The 22,490-nt window shown below is 34.2% G+C and overlaps 2 pseudogenes; both read left to right on the top strand.

Moving 5' to 3' along the window:
* The first annotated feature begins 5,166 nt into the window (after positions 1-5,166).
* On the top strand, positions 5,167-14,336 carry LOC120268665 (annotated as a pseudogene).
* A 5,180-nt stretch (positions 14,337-19,516) lies between these two features.
* On the top strand, positions 19,517-21,987 carry LOC120268664 (annotated as a pseudogene).
* The last annotated feature ends 503 nt before the right edge of the window (positions 21,988-22,490 follow it).

Genomic DNA, 22,490 nt, shown 5'->3' with positions numbered 1-22,490 from the left:
GATAGAACATTGCACTTAGAGTATCGGCCGCTAATGCAAATAGAAGGGGCGAAAGGGGATCGCCTTGTCTCAGTCCTCTTTTGCAACGAATGTAACCCTGTGTAGTTCCATTAATGAGAATCTGGGTTTTGGCGGTTTTAAGAATAGTGTGTATCCAAAAGATCCAGCGGTGGCCAAAGCCTCTGGCTTCTAGAATCTCAAGGAGAAAATTCCAGTCTAGGGAGTCAAAGGCTTTAGCAAAATCAACTTTAAAAGCAAATCCAAGGGATTTCCTTTTTTGGAGATTAAAAATCACTTCTTGAGCAGCGATGATATTATCTGCAATACATCTACCTTTAATGAATCCGGACTGAGAATTATCCACTAAGAGACCAATCTTATGACTCAATCTGATGGCAAGAATCTTGGAAATAATTTTGCATGTTGAGTTGATAAGACTGATGGGTCTAAACTCAGTGACCTCAGTTGGGGAATTTGTTTTAGCAATAAGTGCGATGTGAACCCAATTGAGTCTTTCAAAGTTGATAGATCCATCATAAAAGTCCCTACAGATTTTAAATAAATCCTCCTGAATAAGACTCCAAAGGTTTTCCTTTCAAAGTTGAACCCAATTGTTAATTTTTACCTAATAATGTTTTTCCTTTCATTCTATGTTTGTATTTCTTCTTAATGCAATATTTATGTTTTTTTTTTCAAAAGATTATTTTTAATTTCATCGGTACATGTGTAATTTTATTTTTTATATAGTTAATGAAACTGTTACAAACATAAAGTATATATTAAGTATTAACTAAGACTTATAAATGATTAATCCAAGTTTATTTGGATATGTATTAATTAAGATACTGACAATTAACAATAATTTAGGTGTTATATATTATTAATTATCAGTTACTATATATATATACATTATGTTTCTCCCCATAAAATTTGTTAGTAAAGATGAATTCATACTATTATTTTTATTTATTTACTATATATAGGCAAAGCTAACTTGATCATGACCATAATATTGTTTAATTTATAATTATTTTGTTAGTATTTCAATTACATTGCTTTTCATTTACTATTTGCTTGCATTATTTTTATTAAGTTGCTTACTTCAAAATATATATATATATATATTTGTAAAATATGATTTTTTTTATTTATATAAATCAGTATATAAAATATTAAAAACTACACTTTTAGAAAAATATTTGTTAAAATATATTGTTAGGCCTTTTTGATTTTTTATTTTAGTTCTTCAAACAAAATTTTCTTAATGTATTCTTTTAATTTCTTATTATTTAAGCCCTGAGGGCTGCCGAGATATAAAATCAATTGGACTGATGATTATAGCGGAGAAGGGAGAGGTTGAGGGAACCAAAAAATTGAATAACTCTCGCTAATTTGTAAATTTATTTATTTATTTATTGGATTATAATATAATTTTATAACAATGACCAATTTGTTCATGATTGTTGGGCTGAACTTGTTTATAATTAACATAGAAGATTGAATGCAATATACTTTTCTTTACTTTGTCTATTGATGTTTAAGTTTTTTTCTAAACAAAAAGTTAAAAAAAACTTTGAGTTAGGTTTTATTTCACAAATTTTAAATTTTTTCTTTTAAGTTAAATTTTTAATTATTAGAGGTGATATTTGACTATATATATTTTTAAAATTAAAAAATAGTTTGGTTTTGAGAAAATTTGTATTCGTTCAACCCATTTAAATAGATTTTTTTGAAATCTTTTTAGGGTTAATGACATGTAAATTTTTTTAAATGTTTATAGTTTTTTTAATCTAAAGTTAGCAGTTAGCACCTCCTTCATTTTGTTTCTAGTTCCTCCACACACACACTCTCTCACAACCTTCATATATATATATATATATATATATATATGGAAGCTATGGTTAATAGGCCAATGATTGGGCTTTCCCCAAGTCCATATAATTTACATTTAATGGGTCGACTATGGGTCTACTTATTTATTTATTAATTTTATGAGGAAAGAAATCTACTTATTTTTATTAAAAAAGAAACATTTTAAGTAAGTAGAATGTGATTATTTATTTCGAAAAAAACTAAATCTGTTTAAAAAGATTATTTTTTTTAGAAGCTTTACTGATTTTTTTTAAACTACATCATGTTAAAAAAAAAAACGCTTTTTGACAAGTATAAAAAATAAATATTTGAGTATAATAATTGCTACCAAAATACTCTTTACATTATTTGGAGGTAAGAAATTCTTCTATGATATTAATCCATCAACACATGCAGGTTCACTAAATTTAATTATAAGAGAAACTTTACTTATTAAAAAATACATTCTAAATTAATCTAAATGAACCAATTTATATTTACCAAAAATATCATCACCAAAATTTATACTTTTATATAATTATTGTTCACAAATTTTTTTTATTTTCATGTCCTATCAATTAATATGTAGGTTATTTATTTAAAATAATTATTTTTTTTTTGGTCCAAAATGTAAAGAATACATGTCAAAATGAATAAAAACAAGCACACAAATTTTCTGCCAAACTTTATAATTTATTTAAAGACAAACAACAAATTAGTAATGCTCATGTGCATGGCCTTTTATTGAAAATGGTAATTAAATTTCTCTTAATCAAATTGGAATTGCATTGCATGTCAAATTTAAAAGAAAAAATTTATAAAGGTAACAAAGTCTGTCAAAAGAACAAGCAAATACAAAGATGCGCTTGCTACAGTGATTTAACAACCTCTTAAAAATAAGTCTCTTACCATATAATTGTAAAGGGTAAGAAATATTATTCTTCTCACAAAAGATCTATATTAAGACCAATAAATAGTAATGGGCCCTAGTATACAGTGGGTGTTCAGAACTGCGAGAGTAAGATTTTTTTATGTACTTTATGGTGAGTTATCATTGAATTATTAATACTAGAATTAGGCATACTAGTGGTTTTTCAGTTATTTTTTATGTCACTAAAATATTGATTTGTGTGTATTGATTTTTTTTATTATCAATATTTAAATCATGTTGAATCTTTATGACCACTTTATTATCAGTTAAATCTTAATTTATTCCAATTTGCTTCAATTACGATATATATAGCTTAATAAGAAAGTTAAAATAACCGGAAAAAAAAATGCCACTTCTTCACTGGTTTGTACTTTGTATTATTAGCTAGCCATGTTTGACCGATTAAACTTAAGAGGGTGTTTGGGATTGAATATTCCTTTATGAATGTGAATTCTCATGAATATAGATTCCTGAAAATAATAAGCTCAGGAATTTTTTTTTGTTTGATTTACAAAAAATATGCCTGGGAATACGTTACTAATACAAAAATTATTCTATTCCCTTTTTTATTTAGATTCGAGATTTCCAAAAATGTAAATAATTTTATTAAAATAACCCATAAACACAATATTACCAAAAAATAAATTAATTCACTCAAATTGATAGCATCGTCTAAAATGATTAAATACTACATAATTAACTAAACTTTAAACACATGGCCCTCATAAACAAAAGTGATTCTTGAATTTTTTTTCATACTCATGTCCCTTCGAGATATTACATAAGAAAAACTATAAAATCCGATCCAAATTATCATAATAGATTAGTTAATATGTTGACTAACCACATTCTTAAACATGGGGGAAAATTATTCACTTATCAAATTATTTATTGAACTGTGAAAAAGATTCAACAATAGACAAAAATAAGTCTATTATTATAAACCAAGTCATGATTTAAGAAAATAAGCAAAAGTAGTTAAAATGTAAAATATAAAGGTCCAATGCCATAGAATCAAAGAGGATGTGAAGTGGGAATAGAAATTAGAAGTGTTTTTTGTTATTTTATTCATATTAGTTTATTTTTACGCCTTGGGAATATTTTATACTTAACCCCATGGGAATATAGAAAGTCATCAGTTATGAGAATAATATATACCAAGGAATATATTATTCCTATGAATAATTTTATAAATTTCATGCTAACATGGAAATAACACATTCACTCTATTATATTCTCAGAAATATTTGATTAATTTCAATACCAAACACCTTTGATAGTGATTTTTGAATTAAACCAATTATATTAAGATTTTAGTATTTTATTCTAAGTCAATATACATAATTATGTCTTTATAGAGGGGTATCACAAGTACAAATATATAATTAAAGCGTCACTTTGCATGAACTAGTCTTTGAATTATTGATTTGAAAATGAGTCGCTTTTTTTAAAACTAATTTAAAAATAACATTTAACTTCTTTTCTTTCTCTATTATTTTAAATAATGAAAATATGAAAATTAATTATGACCAGTGATGGAAAGCTACAATTCCAGGGCATGTGCCAATTATTGATTCAATTATGAAACTATGAAAAATAATTACTGCCAAATAATTATATTCATAAATTAATAAAAAAAAATGTAAAAAAAATTAAGCCAATTAATGATTCTCATAATATAGAAGAAAATTAATAAGATAAAACTAATCTACCCATATATAGTTCTCATAAGCCATTTCTTAATCATTTATCACTTATAATGCATCCGAATTAATCGATAAGCTATGGTACAAATCTATACATGCAATTGTATCTTGATAACATTTGTCATTTTTATATGAAAAATAAATAAATAAATATTTGTTAATTATTTTTTGTTTCTTGAGTGATCCGCAAGTCTTTCTTAATTATTTGTTCATCCAAGTCTTTTTTTAATCATACACGGAGATGGGCAAGCATTAATATATGAAGTATATTTGAACAGTACCTCTTTAATTTGTAGTCCCACATGCAACATGTGGGATATGCATGCCATTTGAACAGATTAATTGAAGTGCACCATATATGCGATCTGCCACTGGAAGACTTCAGGATATTATATATCCATTTTGATAGTTGAAGTTTAAAAAATATTTCAGTGTGAACTAAATAAATAAATAATATTTGACTTATAAAAATCAACAAGCAAAAACATATGTGAACCATATCAAAATGTATGTATATGGTTCATATCTGAGTTGAAAATGATCTTTAATTAATTTATTCATAATTAACTAACTTAATTATCTTTTCAAAACCTAAGCCAGCAACTCAATATATAAAAATATGCACCCTCATAATTCTTATAACCTCCAACATTGCAAATAGATTCTTTGATCTCTTCAATGGCAGTCACCTATCCTTTAGCTACTGCCTTAGCCATTCTTGCAGGAGTTCTCCCGGTTGTTTTCCTCTTCCTCGTCATTGCGATCTTCTTCTTTCTTCTCTACAAATCACAAAACCTTAATAAGCATGAAAAAGAAAGCCGCGGTGGTCGTTTACCACCTGGTCCAGTAGCCTTACCGATTGTTGGAAGTCTTCCAATGATGCTTTGGAGGAAACCACGTTTCCGATGGGCACTTCAAAAAGCTGAAGGCAAGTGTTATGAATTAAAATAGCAATTCACAACTTGATTCAGAAATTCCAGATTTATACAGAAGAGATTGAATTTTCATTCCATAGATCTCCAAGTCCTCCGTTAGCACAACAAAAAGCAGAGATCCGATGACTTCGATCACACTTAAGACTTCATAATAACACAATATTAGCTAGACAAGCAACATTACGACTTTCGACCATAATCACTCCCAAAAACATAAAAACATACAACATACAATATGCAAACCAAAAATAGAATGGGATGAGTTCCCTCCTGAAACATTCACCTGAAATCTCCTCCCCAGGGATGTTCACAGGCCACTTGATTTCACTTCTTTTCATGCCCTTCTCTGTCTTCTTCCTTTCCTCTTATTCCCTTCCCATTCAGCCCCCCACCACTACGATTTGTCCCTGCGTCCTTTTCTCTTCCCATTTGGCCCACATTGTCACGGGTTAACAAAACCCTTTAAGCGCGTGCTCTCCATCCGTTTTCTATTACTCCTACGCCAGCTCAGCCCACCATCCTCCACCAGATTAAAAGCATGTGTCTTCTCTGTCATAACTGGTACTTCTGATTCAGCATCCATGCTCCTCTGTGCTTGCCCTTGTTCAAATACTAACTGCCTTGGCGCTTTATTTTCCTTCATTACAACACCCCCATCTTTGAAATGGACCTTGTCCTCAAGGTCTAAGGAGGGATAGTTAGACTGCAATTCAGAAATATCTTCCCAGGTAGTGGTATCCGAAGAGTCTCCAGTCCAAAGCACTAAGGCTTGCGGAATATGTGACCCCTTGCGCAGAATGTGTCTATGCTTGAGAACTTTCAATGGTTGCAACACTGGTCCAAATTCAGTGAATAAGAGAGGGTTGTGCTGCTGATCAGTGGCTGCAACAGGATCCCCTTTATACCCCTTGAGTAATGAAACGTGAAATACAGGGTGGATTCTTGCTGATTCCGGAAGTTGGAGTTTGTAAGCTACAGTGCCGATCTTTTGAATGATTTGAAATGGGCCAAAATACCTCATGGACAATTTGTGATGCTTTCGCCGAGCCAAGGAATGTTGGCGATAGGGTTGAAGTCTGACCAAGACCCAGTCACCTGCAGTGAAATGAATTTCGGACCGATTCTTGTCAGCAAAGTGCTTCATGCGTTGTTGTGCTTGTATTAAATTTTGTTTTAATTGCTTGATGAGTTGATCTCTTTCGTTTGAAGGAGTGTTGCAATTTGTGGTAGATCCTTATCATTGGAGTCATAAGGAATGAGTGGAGGAGGATCCCTGCCATAAACAATTTTAAAAGGGGTCATACACTGCATCGCAATGGAAGGCGAGTGTACGCAGTGGGCCCATGGAAGCCGATCCACCCTGGGCTTTAGGGACTGGAAGATACAAAGCAGCGTAAGTATAATTCCACACATTTGTTGAGTGCTTCGTTTTGTCCATCGGATTGAGGGTGAGTACGCGGAAGACATGGATAGAGTGGTGCCCATGGCTTTTGAACAAATGGGTCCGTAAAATGGGTCGATGAATGTTTTGTCTCGGTCGGAAAGCGATGGAACGAGGAATTCCATGAAGCTTCACCACATTCTTAATGAAGGCCTCTGCGACCACAGTACTGGAAAAGTCAGTCTTGAGAGGAATGAAGTGGCCAAACTTAGAGAGTCTATCCACGACCACTAGGATGACTGTGTACCCCTTGGACAGTGGAAGTGCTGTGATAAAGTCCATGGATATGTCTTCCCAGATTTGCTGAGGAATGGGAAGAGGTTGTAGCAGACCACCGGGATGAGTGTGAGTAGATTTGGCCTTCTGACATGTATCGCAAGCTGCCACAAAAGATTTAACATCAGCTCTCATGCCTTTCCAATAGAATTGGGAAGATAACTCGGCATAAGTTCAGTAATAACCCGCGTGGCCACCTATTGGGGAGGCAGTGAAACTCAGTAAGCAATTGTTGTATGATATCCATAGACTTTAGAACCCAGTTTTTTTCCCTTTCGGGTATAACAAATTGTTTTTTTGCAGGAAAAATACTTGATCACCATATGAGTTATTCCAGAATGACTTGAGCAATTCAGCACCCATTGGATCTTGTGCTTGGAGATGTTGTAAGTGAGGCAATAATTGGCAATGGATTGATGAAAAGGCCATACAGAAACTCCGAGACAGTGAATCTGCACCCATATTCTCCTTGCCAGGTTTATACTCAATGTGAAAATCATACCCGAGTAATTTAGGTAACCGTATTTGTTGTTCGGGGTTTGAATTGTTTGATGAGACAAATGTTTGAGAGCCTCTTGATCAGTCTTTATAGTAAATGTATTACCCAATAAGTAATCTCGGAACTTGAGTAGCTCGATTCGATAGCTCGCATAGAGCTCTCGAACATATCTTTGATTGTTTACGCATGCTAGGAGTTAACTTCTTAGAAAAAAATATGCAATTGGGTGATTGTTACGGATCAAAAATAGCTCCTATACCCAAACCGAAGCATCGGTCTCCGGGATAAAGGGTGAGAAAAAAATCGGGTAATTGTAAAAGCAGGGAGGCGATCACTATTACCTGTTTAAGTTTTTGAAAAGCTTCATGACTCTTAGGAGACCAATTGAATGAGTCTTTTTTGAGTAATTCAGTAAGAGGGTGGGCTATTGAAGCATAATGATGTATGAACCTGCGATAATAGCCATCGATCCCTAGAAATCCCGTAATTGTTTGAGATTGGTAGGAATAGGCCGGGTTTAAAAATAGCGACAATTTTAGTTTTGGTCCATATGAACCCCCGAGGCGAGACACAACATGGCCTAAATACTCAATGCGAGAGGGTCCAAAAGCAGACACTTAGAATATTTAGCATAGAGTTGGTGTTGTTGAAGAGTGAGTAACACTGTCTCAAGATGTTGGAGGTGATTATCCCAATCAACACTGTAAACCAAAATGTCATCAAAAAATATCAAGACATACCGCCTTAGTGCAAACTGAAAAATGCGATTCATGAGTGCTTGAAAGGTGGCGGAGCATTAGAGAGCCCAAATGGTAACACCAACCATTGATAGTGGCCATGATGAGTACTGAAAAGGCTGTTTTATGCTTGTCACTTGGGTGTAAAAGAACTTGATGATAGCCCGATCTGAGATCTAATTTTGAAAAAACTGTAGCACCTCCCAATTCATCCAAGAGTTCATCCACAGTGGGGATTGGAAATGCATCCTTGATGGTTATAGCATTTAAGGCTCTATAGTCAGTGCAGAAACGCCAGGAACCATCTTTTTTTTTAACCAGGAGTACTGGTGAAGAAAACGGGCTGGTGCTATGTTCAATGAGACCTTCTGCCAACATCGTTTGCACCTGTAATTCAATTTCTGTTTTTTGGCTATGGGGATACCTGTACGGCTTCACTTTAACTGGGGCTGCCTCAGGTTGTAGTTCAATTCGATGATCAAACACTCGGGATGGAGGAAGACCTCTTGGAAGAGAAAAAATTTGTTGATACTTCACTAGCAACTGTTGTAAATCCTGAGGCATATCTGCAGAAAATTCTAAGTCCTGTGCTGGAGATAGAAGAGAAGAAGGCACTGATGTAGTCTTGTGAATAGAGTTGGTTGCAGAGATGTTAGTCAAAGTATAGCATTCGGAGATGGCATTGGTAGTGCATAGTCGATGGAGTTGATGAATAGAGGTCTGCTGGGGTCCGGAATGTGTTTCTCCATGCAAGGTGATAAAAGCTTGATTGCAATAAAATTGAATGGATTTTGATTGGTAATCCACCATATGAGGGCCTAGGGTCGCCAACCAAGCGGCCCCGAGAATCAATTCAGCACCTGCAATTGGAAGAAGATAAACTGGAATTTGCAATTGATGACCTTGGATAGTGACTCGCAGATCTTCAATGGATCCTTCCACTTGTAAGGCATTGCCATCACCTACAAGAACTTTAATAGGATGTGCTGGTTGCACTTGTAAATTCAAGAACTTGGCAACCCGAGGTTGAATAAAGTTGTCATCGCTGCCTCCATCTAAGAGAATAGAAATTGGATGGCCATGAATGGAGCCAATGAACCTCATGGTTCCAGACAACTGAGAACTATTCATAGCATTGAGAGACAGTTTGGAAATGGATTCCTCTTCAGGCTGTTCTTCCTTCATCTCCACAAGAAATTCAGTATCATTCTGTTCTGGAGAAACAGGTGGTCCTTCCTCCCATTGGAGTAATAACAGCTGCTTGTTAGCACACTTGTGAGAAGGAGAGTATTTTTCTTCACAGTTAAAGCAAAGCCCTTTAGCCTTCCTGACTTGCATTTCATTGAAAGTAATTCTTTTATAAGGAGAAGAAGTGGTGCCTGAGGTAGATGCCCCTGAATCATTTGATGTAGATGTCTTCGCAATGTAATTCTTGGGGTGTTGAAAACCGATCCTCCCACTAGAAAAAGGGGAATGAATGTCTGGAGAGAATTGTGGTTTCCTGGTGTGTTTGAAAGGCACCGAGGGATATCGGTCTTCAAATAATCTTGCTAAGGCTGCTGCTTTTGGAATGGTATCAGGCTTCCAAGGAATAATATCCCTTTGAAGTTCCTTTTTGAGACCACTAATGAAACATGCTAGTAATGCTTTTGGTGCTACTCCTTCGACACGATTAGCCAAATTAATGAAATTGGAGTAATAATTGTTGACAGAATCCTCTTGGGTGAGTTTGAAGAGTGAATATTCAGGACTCTCAAGCGCTGAGGGGCCATAGTCCTCTTGTAAGTTTTCTACTAATGCTGCCCAAGAAGTAAGAGTCTTAGTTTTCACCAGCATCTGAAACCATGGAACGACGGGGCCATCAAAATGGATAGATGCGATTTCCAGCCTATATTTATCAGAAACACCATAATAGCTGAAAAATTGCTCAGCTTTAAAAATCCAGTTGAGGACATCATCACCTCCTTGAAAGTGTGGAAATTCCATTCGAACAGACCGAGGATAGAAAGGTACCAATTGCTTATCAGAGGAATCGTCGGCTTGGTCAAGTGGTAATGGTTGTGAAGGAGTTGGTGCAGATGTAGAAATTGCAACCTGCAAAGCTTCCATGCATTTGGTCATCTGCAGAAGGGACTGCTCCAACAACTTGAATTTTTCATCCCGTTGGTCAAGGGCTGCGATCATTTTTTCCTCTCGCTGATCCAGTAAGGCAAAGAGGGTATCAATTTTGGCCGCCATCTCTTTCATGCGAGTGTTGTCAGCCATGATGAGAGAAACTCAATGAAAGCACCAAATTTGTTATGAATTAAAATAGCAATTCACAACTTGATTCAGAAATTCCAGATTTATACAGAAGAGATTGAATTTTCATTCCATAGATCTCCAAGTCCTCCGTTAGCACAACAAAAAAAGCAGAGATCCAGTGACTTCAGTCACACTTAAGACTTCATAATAACACAATATTAGCTAGACAAGCAACATTACAGCTTCGCAGCCATAATCACTCCCAAAAACATAAAAACATACAACATACAATATGCAAACCAAAAATAGAATGGGATGAGTTCCCTCCTGAAACATTCACCTGAAATCTCCTCCCGAGGGATGTTCACAGGCCACTTGATTTCACTTCTTTTCATGCCCTTCTCTCGTCTTCTTCCTTTCCTCTTATTCCCTTCCCATTCAGCCCCCACCACTACCATTTGTCCCTGCGTCCTTTTCTCTTCCCATTTGGCCCACATTGTCACGGGTTAACAAAACCCTTTAAGCGCGTGCTCTCCATCCGTTTTCTATTACTCCCTACGCTATCATCCCACCATCCTCCACGAGTTAAAAAGCATGTGTCTTCTCTGTCATAACTGGTACTTCTGATTCAGCATCCATGCTCCTCTGTGCTTGCCCTTGTTCAAATACTAACTGCCTTGGCGCTTTATTTTCCTTCATTACAGCAAGGACATTACCTGCATCCTCCTAGGAAATGTCCATGTTATTGTTGTTAACTCACCGGAGTTTGCCCGTGATTTTATAAAGAAGAATGACTCTATCTTCGCCTCCCGGCCGATAACAATGGCTACCGAATACTCTGGTAGGGGTTTCCTCTCTCTTTGTCATTGCTCCATGGGGTGATCGGTGGAAGAAGATGCGCCCGAGTGATTGCCTCGGAGGTTATCAACCATAAAAGATTCCAAAGCATGGCGAAATTACTGCGGGCGAGGAGGTCGATAACCTTGTTCGGTACATTCTATATCAAAGTAAAGCTAGTGAAGTGATCGATGTTAGAAAGGCTCTTAGGTATTATTGAAATATATATTTGTTATCTTCATATATGTCTTAAAAGAACTATATAAACATCAAAATATAACTAAGTCTTATTATATAGCCAAAAATTGTTCGATATGGGCCAACCCGAGACCACATGATCTTATGCACCCAACTCTAGTATAAGAATAATTTAGTCCTATATCCGGTAATAAGAAGAGTTTTCTCCACCTTATATACACTTCTTGTTCTATTATCTTTAAAAAGTGTTTTTTTAGAGATTAAGCTTGGTTTTTACAACACATGTGTGTCTGCTGATCGATACTAGACCGACTCTCAATGGTCATATTTTTCTTGAAGTCATATTGCACGGTTATAGAATCGGGGTTATTCCCTAGTCCTTCCCTATCACAGCCTAACACGTGTTCCCATATGATGTCGTTATTTTTTTTTATGTTATGATTAGGGGATACGTATAGATTATGATAGGGGAAGACCAGGGAATAACTTTGTTCTGTAACCAAGTGAGATGACTTCATTTTCCTTGAACTATTGATCTTCCCCAACATATCCTTTTATAACCATTGATTATCTCTAACCTTATAAAACTCTCAGCAGAAAACCCTAGATGCTCTTTTAAGTTACTCTAGCTTTCTCATTCTCCATCTTGCTTCTGAGCTTTCTCTTGTTTCCTGAAAGCCTAAACCTGGTGGTGATAATTGAACGGATGTCACCCAATCCGTGTCCTGCCAAATACCCTTTTTGTTTACCAACTAGCTCTCACTCCAAAATGAAATCTAGCCATTCTTTTTGAAGAAGGAACCATGAAGATTATTTCCTAGCTAGATTCATTCCATCATAAAAAACGACTAGCAGAGAAGTAGTACTACCACTGTCCATTGGGGGTAATATATAAATGAGCGAGGTCGGCCAAAGATTTGAATGATCAAGTGTAATTTTGTGAAAGTACTTCCAGATAAAGTATTATTAATTAGTTAAGATTTTATATTTAGTATATAAAATCACTAGTCTTAGTGTTAAGTACAGTGAAGTATTTTTTTATTTTTATTTTTTTCTTCTTATCAGTTCCTCTCTATTTATGACTCCATTATCACATGAGCCATTTTTAATTTTATTTCTCAAGGTATTATAGTGGAAATATCATAAGGAGGATGATTTTTTTGGGTGTCGGCATTTTTGGAATGGGAGCGAAAGATGGAGGGCCAGGGCCCGGCCCGGAAGAGATAGAGCATGTAGAGGCTGCATTCACAGTGCTCTCATTGATCTATGCCTTTTGTGCATCAGATTTCATGCCAAGTTTGAGAACTTTGGATATAGATGGTCATGAAAGAGTAATGAAAAAAAGGCGATAAAAAGTGATCAATAAGTATCATGATCCTATCATCGAAGAAAGAATGCGACGATGGAGGACCGATGGTGGTGTTGATGATGAGCCGGAGGATATCCTTGATGTGTTCATTTCTCTCAAAAGATGATAAAGGGAAGCCTCTCTTGACCATGGAAGAGATTAAAAGCTCAAGCTGCCGTGAGTTTGTTTTCATATATTATTTTTATTTTTTTAAGCACATGATTCTATCAGAATTTTTGGAATCATTAAATTTTTTTCTATAAAATTTACAAAAAATTTCTGAAAAAACTCTAAACCTAACTAAACACAAATATATAGGCTCATCTATAAACAAAAACTTAAACTATATATAAACACTAACCCAGATCCTAAACTCAAGCACTATAATTAATTAATTAATTAAACACTATACAATTTGACCTTAATGCCAAAGTAAACATTTGTAAAAGGTGTACTTATAGTCTTATACACATGCAAACATATATATAGAATTCAAAACTCTGGCCCTTATATATGTATACATAATTAAACCCCTAACCTAATTAATTAAACATTTGATATAAGATTACTTATACATATATATATATATATATATATATATATATATATATGTACAAGTAAAAACTCTAATCCTAAATTAAACACTTATAATAAATTAAGGAGTGCTTCTATACATGGAACTTAAACCCTAATTACCCTAACCAAAAATAAGCTCCTGTTACGTGCATGGCTCTGCATACAGGAACTCATCTTTGCAACAGTGGACAACCCCTCAAACACAGTGGAATGGGTGATGGCTGAGATGCTCAACCAGCCAGACATTCTCCGGAAAGCAATCGACGAGCTCAACCATGTCGTCGGCCCTCACCGCCTAGTCGAAGAGTCTGACTTCCCAAACCTCCCCTACCTAAAGGCATGTGCCCGTGAAGCCCTTCGCCTTCACCCCGTTGCCCCCTTCAACCTACCCCACGTCTCCTTCACCGACACCACTGTCGCTGGATTCTTCATTCCCAAGGGCAGCCAGGTCCTCCTAAGCCGTGTAGGACTTGGCCGGAACCCTAAAGTTTGGGAAGATCCAATGAGGTTCAACCCTGACAGGCACCTTATTGAGAAGAATGTGGAGCTAGCTGAGACAGATCTCCGTTTCATATCGTTCTCCGCTGGCCGGAGAGGATGCATAGGAGCGCAGTTAGGGACGATGATGACGTACATGCTGTTGGCTAGGGTTTTGCATGCATTTACGTGGACCTTGCCCGCCGGTGAAGAGCTGGTGAACCTCTCTGAAGAGGAACATAGTCTCTTTATGGCTAAACCTTTTGCATGCACTCGCTAACTCAAGGTTGTACTTTCTAAGTTAGTTTAGAGATATATATATTATATTAGACCACCATCATCTCAGGGGCGTCTTCTGCTTGGGGTCCTTAGATGACCATCTAATAGCTCACCCCTCTTTCTCTAAAACCCTAAACCTAACCCCCACCCATCCTTTTGTTTTTTTTTTTCCTTTGCAAATGTCCGCATATGTCTTATATATATATATATATATAATTATTTTCTTGCAATGTTTTTATATCTCTTATATTTGTGTTTTTTATTTGAGTAAGAAACTAAGAATGTTAAAATTATAATAATACTTAAGCTATGTCATGATACCTTATGATCATATGATGAATGCATGCAAAAAGATATTTTTCATATTATAACTTTACCTAATTATAGTGTCTTTTTTTCCTTTTATTATATGTAGAGGTGCAAACTGGGTCTTGTCGGTGGCTCAGGCCTGGCTCGGCCCAGCACAACAAGTTGTGCTAAGCCCGAGCATGTCACTGTAGTGATGGGCCGGGCTTGGTACGACCCAGATCCATGGGCCGTGTTGGGCTGGGGTTTGTGGCCCGCTTGCCGGCGTGGCCCATGGCTCGCATCAGACCGTGCTGGCCCAAGCATACACGGTAACAAGTTTTTGATTTGTTGGTTTTTAGTTTGGTTCTACTAGATTTGATATAAATGCTTTGTATATTTTTATATTGAATAAATTTATATATACAATTATTTAAATTTAATCTTAAATTTAGTATTTAAAGTATTTTTGAATTTATTGTTTAAAATTAAATTAAAAAAGAAAACGGGGCGACCAGCCTGGTAGAGCCCCAGTTAAGCTGGCGTGGGCTGTACCCCGGGCTAGGCCGGCGCCCAGTACCAGTGGGCCGTGTTGGCCTTGCGAAGATAGAGTCGGGTCGAGCCTGGAGGCTAAGCACACTGTGCCGAACAGCATGGGCCATGCCATGCCAATAAGGCTGAATTCGCACCTCATGTTTCTCTTAATCCAATTATGATTTTTTTTTCAAGTTACATGTGTAACTTTATTTTTATATAATTTTTTAATTCTTATGATTTAACACTTATATTATTAATATCTAATAATAGCTCCCATATATTATCCAATTTTTTGGTGCTTTGATAAACCACAATGGTTCAAATCTACTGCGGGTATATCTAAACTTCTTTAAAAAAATAAATTTTATCGATATTATTTAATAATTAAAATAATATTAATTTGAGTTCAAAATCGCTAATGATATTTTAGTTTAAACTAGAGAAAGATAAACATGATTGTCTAAAAGGATTTCATATATTTATGGGAAAAAGCTTTTTAATATAAAAAACATTTTTGTATAAATTTAAATAAATTTGAGTCGTTAATTATGAATATATATATATATATATATATGTATTAAAAAATTGTCCTTGTTACCAAGAATGACATACGGATAGAATACCCAAAATACCCTCCTCGTTTATTATAATTAGTTAAATAACATATAAGTAAAATATAACTTAAATATCCTTAACATTTATTAGTGGTGTACTATATAACATAAATTACTTGAACTACTCTTCATATTAGATTTACGTGGAAGAGTACAAAAATAAGATAATAAAATATGTGATATGAGAGGCAATGTTGAAAAGGGCCAAGATTGGAGCTTTTCATACGTTGATAGTTTTAATGAGCCCAATATGGGATAATTTTTATTTTAGAGTGTGGAGGAAAATAGTTAGTGTTATTATGAAGTAATTAGAATGTGGTTATATTGTTTATGTACAATATAAATATATATTTATATCAAGGTCCACGACCTCCGCAGACGCCTTAGGTTGTCCCTCGAACGAGTCAATAATCATTGTTTAAAAATATGTACAATATAAATATTTTTAAAAATAAAAAAAATCACTTGGGTGTAGACCGTGTAGTAATTTTAATAAAATATCCTTTAAATATTTTATACGTAGTAAATGCTTTTATAATACTCTCTCCGTTTTCAACATACAGATTTCGGTTTCTTTCGCTCCTTATTTATCACATTAATTTTTATACAAGATTAATAATTTTTTTTCAATTTCACTTTTAATTTAATGTGCTTGCTCGCGATTTTGATACGTCACTCGATGCTGAGCGTTAAATTATATATCTCTTCTACTTAGTGAGGTTTAAATATGCAGGTGAGTTTGAAAAGTAATAAATTTTTATAAAAATATAAAGTAACCAACTAATTTGTATTTAATAATCGAAGTGAATTAGGTAAATCGATGACCAGTAAAAGAGAGGGAGGGGTAATCAGCACGACAAATTTACCTAAATTTAATCACTTATTAAGTTACAGTAATTAAAGCACAAGCTACTTTAAAATTTTAAATATTCTAAAATTAAAAAAAAAATCACTTATTAAGTTCACATCTACCAAAGCGACAACTTTGACGTCTGCTTTCATGGGGCAATAATTAAAAGTTTGCACAACTTTGTAAATATCAAAGCCACGTTTTTCATAATCATCACCTACAAATTATAATCTATAATGTTTACAAAATTTGTGTCACATGCTATCAATCAATAATGTAGCTAGTTTATATAAATAATAATAGTAACACCAAAAATATCAAAGAACTCGTTTTCAAATGAATCAAAAACAAAGAGCTCAAAAGTTCCACCAAATATAATAATTAATTTAAGGCAAACATCAAATTACTAATGCTTCGCATGCATTCCTTTTTATGAATAGGCAGTGTGAGTGTCCCTTCACATCAAATTGGAATTGCTTTTCAAGTCAATTTTTTCAGTCGCTCACGATTATGATGTTGTGTGTATTGATATTTTATTTTAATGTGTTCCCCACGTTTAAAGAATATCCAATGTCACACTAACATTGGGCCACTCTAATGTCAATTTTTCCACATCTAGATATTATTTCTTTAATTTATTAGCATATGAAATTTTTAACTACTTCAATTTAGTTTGTTTTGTTTTACTAAAGCTAATTAAAAACAATATACTTCGGTTCATCTGTTATATATTTGCTTCCACTCAAATTGTTAGATTTAATTGTCACAATGTTTAGACAACTTTATTACAAGCTCATAATTGTTTGAGGGAATAATATCACATGATATTTTTAAATGATTTTTTATGTCTATAGTTTAAAAATTGTTTTAATATCACATAATATTTTTATATAGTTTATATTTGTTTTTAAAAAGATTCGAATGTAATAGAGCATAATTGCAATACAAATATAATAAAAGTGGATAAAACCACAATATTTTTCTTGATTGCAATTTCCTAATATAACTAAAAATAATTGTGGTATATACTCTTTGTACTACAATATGAATATTTTTTTTCACTAATATTATCTTTGTTTTATTATTAGGCATATTTCATGGAACTTTACAGGGAAAGAAAGTTATATAATTTATTTCTAAATTAAACAAGTTAGATTATTATTTAAATATTTGACATTAAGTCGGTGTCAAATATATATAATTATGTCTTTATACAAAGTTATCATCGTTACCTATATATAATTAAACCGTCACTTTCCATGACTTATTCGGCCTAACACAGTTTGTGAATTATTTATTTGAAAATGAGTTGAATATGTTTTTTTTCGTACTAATTTCAAAATAATATTTAATGAAAAAGAATTAAGAGAGGGATTGAAAGCTACATTTCTTGGACATGTGATGTGTTTGTTAATAATAATAATAATAATAATAATAATAATAATAAAGAGAAAAGATCTCACATGGACCTAAATAAACAATAAGTCTATTTGGTAGAGGATAAAGGAAAGGATTACACTCAATGAAGACAAAAGTTCTAATTCATTAACAAGAGAGGGCAAATATTAGAATAATAATAATAATAATAATCTTTGTAAATAACCAAGAAGCTTCTTAATTTGTCTTTAGTTTTGGTTTTTTATATAATCTCCGGTCCTTGATGATATGCATAAATATTTATTTTATTAAATTCTCAATAAAAACTCTACATAATAACCATTGTACAATGTGTGCAAGCAATGAAAATAACTTTACTAATTAATAATGTTTTTGTTCATTTTTATATTTGATAAATTGTCTCAAAACAATCACGAGTCTTGTCAAATTGTCTCAAAAACCAAAGGCCACACTGTATATGAATATTTTTGTGGTTCAAGATGCGTCTCAGTATTCAAGTTTGACTTGACCATCAGTATTCATCACTTAATCATGTTTTTTTATATTTTAAAATTTGAAGTCATTGTCGTACAGGTTAAGGTCGGCTGTTTGAATTGACATGATAGCAAATGACCATCAAACACTTGTCACATTTTCATGAATTAAAATTAATAATGACGTCATCTAAAAATTGGCACTGTTTTAATCCAATATTTTGATATCACCCAACATGTATTGTCAAATATTTAATTCCAGTAAGAATATATTCTTTTGATAATTAACCATATGAAAAATGATGAACAAGCTGAAGGACGTTTGAAGTGTTTTTCAACGAATCAACAGCCCCATATGTTACATGCTCTATGTTATTGTTCTGGCCTTGGAACACGTACATTATAATTAATCATAGAATTAAAATTAATTTGGTTGTTAATTAATTATTTGTAACTTTTTTTTTATAAAGTGATATGCACTGTTAGTCAAGGGACATAAAAATTACGTAAGCAGCACCGCCTTTTGGTGATTTGCAGACTCTCCTGTAAATAAATCCTCCCTACAACGAATTTTATGCAGAGTTTAAAAACGCCTCCCTCACACGTACTTTCTATAGATGGATTTTACGACAAGAGTTATGAGACTTAAACCTCGAAACCTTTCAAACCTATCAATCGGATGGGTAACGTCTGGGCTATGCCCTAGTTCCCTCGACTCACTTGTTGAAGTTCCTGAATTTTTTAAATAAATTTTAATCCAAATATATGTAAATTTAAAAAATTAACATTAATAACATTAATTAACTGTGATATGCTCTTGTAATATACTCCATGATATTATTTATTTTGATATTTTGAAGTTTTAAAATGTTAGGTATGAAATAAATGCATAAAATTTGGCTCATACACTCAGCAAGAAAAACATATGTGAATTATCCTTCTAAAACCCCAGCTTGTAATCTCTATAAATACACACTTCATTATTTATCGTCAGACATTGCCATTAGTTTCATATATCTCTTCAATGGCAGCCACACATTCTTTAGCCACTGCCTCAGGCATTCTCGCCGGAGTTCTTCCGGTAGCTGTCCTCTTCCTAGTCACTGCCGTCTTCTTCCTCCTTATCTACCATTTACAAAAACCTAATGAGCATGAAAAAGATGGTGGAGGTGGTGATCATCGTTTACCACCTGGTCCAGCAGCCTTTACCAATTGTCGGAAGTCTTCCGATGATGCTTTTGGAGGAAACCACATTTCCGGTGGATCCTCCAAAAAAAGCTGAAAGGCAAGGATATTACTTGCATTCGCCTAGGAAATGTCCATGTCATTGTTGTTAACTCACCGGAGCTAGCCTGTGAGTTTTTAAAGAAGAATGACGCCATCTTCGCCTCCCGGCCGATAACAATGGCTACCGAATACTCCGGTAGGGGCTTCCTCTCTGTTGTCATTGCTCCGTGGGGTGATCAGTGGAAGAAGATGCGCCGAGTAATTGCCTCGGAGGTGATGAACCATAAAAGGTTCCGAAGCATGGCGAAGATGCGGGTTGAGGAGGCCGATAACCTTGTTCGGTGTATTCAATACCAAAGTGAAGCTAATGAAGTGATTGATGTTCGAAAATCTCTTAGGTATATATTGTTGAAATATAATTGATATCTTCTTATAGTATAACAAACTATGTGAATATCAAAATGTGATTAGTGCTTTTAGTATATTTTGAGAGTGAATATTTGATATTATTATTAGTAAAGATTATATGTTCAGTATATAAAATCACTAGTCTTATATATGTTGAGTACAGTGGAGTATTATAATTTAATATCTCTATTTATGACTTCATTATCACATGAGCTATATATAATTAATTACCCATTTTTAATTTTATTTCTCAAAGGTATTATAGTGGAAATATCATAAGGAGGATGATTTTTGGGTGCCGGCATTTTGGAATGGGAGCGAAAGATGGAGGGCCAGGGCCCGGCCCGGAAGAGATAGAGCATGTAGAGGCTGCATTCACAGTGCTCTCATTAATCTATGCCTTTTTGTGCATCAGATTTTATGCTGAGTTTGAGAATTTTGGATATAGATGGTCATGAGAAAATCATGAAGAAGGCGATAAAGGTGATCAATAAGTATCATGATCCTATCATCGAAGAAAGAATGCGACGATGGAGAAGCGATGGAGGTGTTGATGATGAGCCAGAGGACATCCTTGATGTGTTCATTTCTCTTAAAGACGATAAAGGGAAACCTCTCTTAACCATGGAAGAGATTAAGGCTCAAGCTGCGGTGAGTTCAATCTTTACACAAGTATAAATAACTCATGGTGAAAACTACATCTTTAAATTAAAAACAAAACTATAAACTATATAAATTATAAATATGAACACTAACTTAAATGCGAATACTAATGAATATGTGCTCATTCTCTCATGTCATGTAGGGTATATTTGTTGATGCAAAATTATTGTTAGAAAAGCAAAACCCTAAATGTAACTAAACGTAAATTAATAATTGGCTCACTATTGATAAACAGAACTTAAACTATAGGCACCAACATTAATCCTAAACTCAAACAGTAAGTTATTGAACATTACAATATTGAATACTAACCCTAAATTAAACATTTGAGAGTTAAAGGTGTACTAAATGAATATTTAGATATATATATATATATACACATATAATTAAAAACCGTAGCTAGCACTAAATTAAAGCATTTTGATAAAAAGAGTACTTAAATATATAAGTAAAAAAACCCTAATCCTAACTTTAATATTTGATAAAGGAGTATTTATAAATTACATGCATAGAATTAAAAACCCCTAACTCAGAACCCTAAAATAAGCTTTATGTAACACTCGCATGGTTGTGCATGCGGAGATCATCCTTACAACGGTGGACAACCCTTCAAACACGTTGGAATGGGCGATGGCTGAGATGCTCAACCAAACGGATATTCTCCGAAAAAGCCATCAAGAGCTAGATACAGTGTCATCGCCCGAACCGCCTCGTCAAGAGTCCGACTTCCCAAACCTCCCTTACCTAAAGGCATGTGCCCGTGAAGCCCTTCGCCTCCACCCCTCGCCCCCTTCAACCTCCCCACGTCTCCACCACCAACACCACCGTCGCCGGTTTCTTCATCCCCAAGGGCAGCCAGGTCCTCCTAAACCGTGTTGGGCTTGGCCGGAACCCTAAAGTTTGGGAAGATCCAATGAGGTTCAACCCTGACAGGCACCTTAATGAGAAGAATGTGGAGTTGGCTGAGCCGGATCTCCGCTTTCATATCGCTCTCCGCCGGGTCAAGAGGGTGCATGGGAGCACCGTTAGGGGACAATGATGACGCATATGCCGCTGGCTAGGGTTTTGCATGCGCTCACGTGGAGCTTTGCCCGCCCGGTGAAGAGCCGGTGAACCTCTCTCGAGGAGGAACTTAGCCTCTTCATGGTTAAACCTTTGCATGCATTTGCTAAGCCAAGGTTGCCCTTTTTAAGTTAGTTTATATATATATATATATGTATATATAACTATTTTCTTGCAATGTTTTTATGTACTTTATGTTTGTGTGTTTTGTTTCAGTAAGAATGTTAAACTTATAATATTAATGCTTGAGCTATATATGTCATGATGGCAAAATGTTTCAAACATTTTGTTAATTTTTACCTAATAATTTTTCCTTTCTCATTCTATGTTTGTATTTCTTCTTAATGCAATATTTATGTCAAAAGATTATTTTTTTAATTTCATCGGGTACATGTGTAATTTTATTTTTTTATATAGTTAATGAAACTGTTACAAACATAAAGTATATATTAAGTATTAACTAAGACTTATAAAATGATTAATCCAAGTTTATTTGGATATGTATTAATTAAGATACTCGATAATTAACAATAATTTAGGTGTTATATATTATTGATTATCAGTTACTATATATATACATTATGTTTCTCCCCATAAAAATTTGTTAGTAAAGATGAATTCATACTATTATTTTTATT

Source organism: Dioscorea cayenensis, chromosome 9 (assembly GCF_009730915.1).
Source record: "Dioscorea cayenensis subsp. rotundata cultivar TDr96_F1 chromosome 9, TDr96_F1_v2_PseudoChromosome.rev07_lg8_w22 25.fasta, whole genome shotgun sequence".
NCBI classification, from domain to species: Eukaryota; Viridiplantae; Streptophyta; class Magnoliopsida; order Dioscoreales; family Dioscoreaceae; genus Dioscorea; species Dioscorea cayenensis.
The sequence above is the reverse complement of the archived record's forward strand: the minus strand, read 5'-3'. Positions and strand labels throughout refer to the sequence as shown.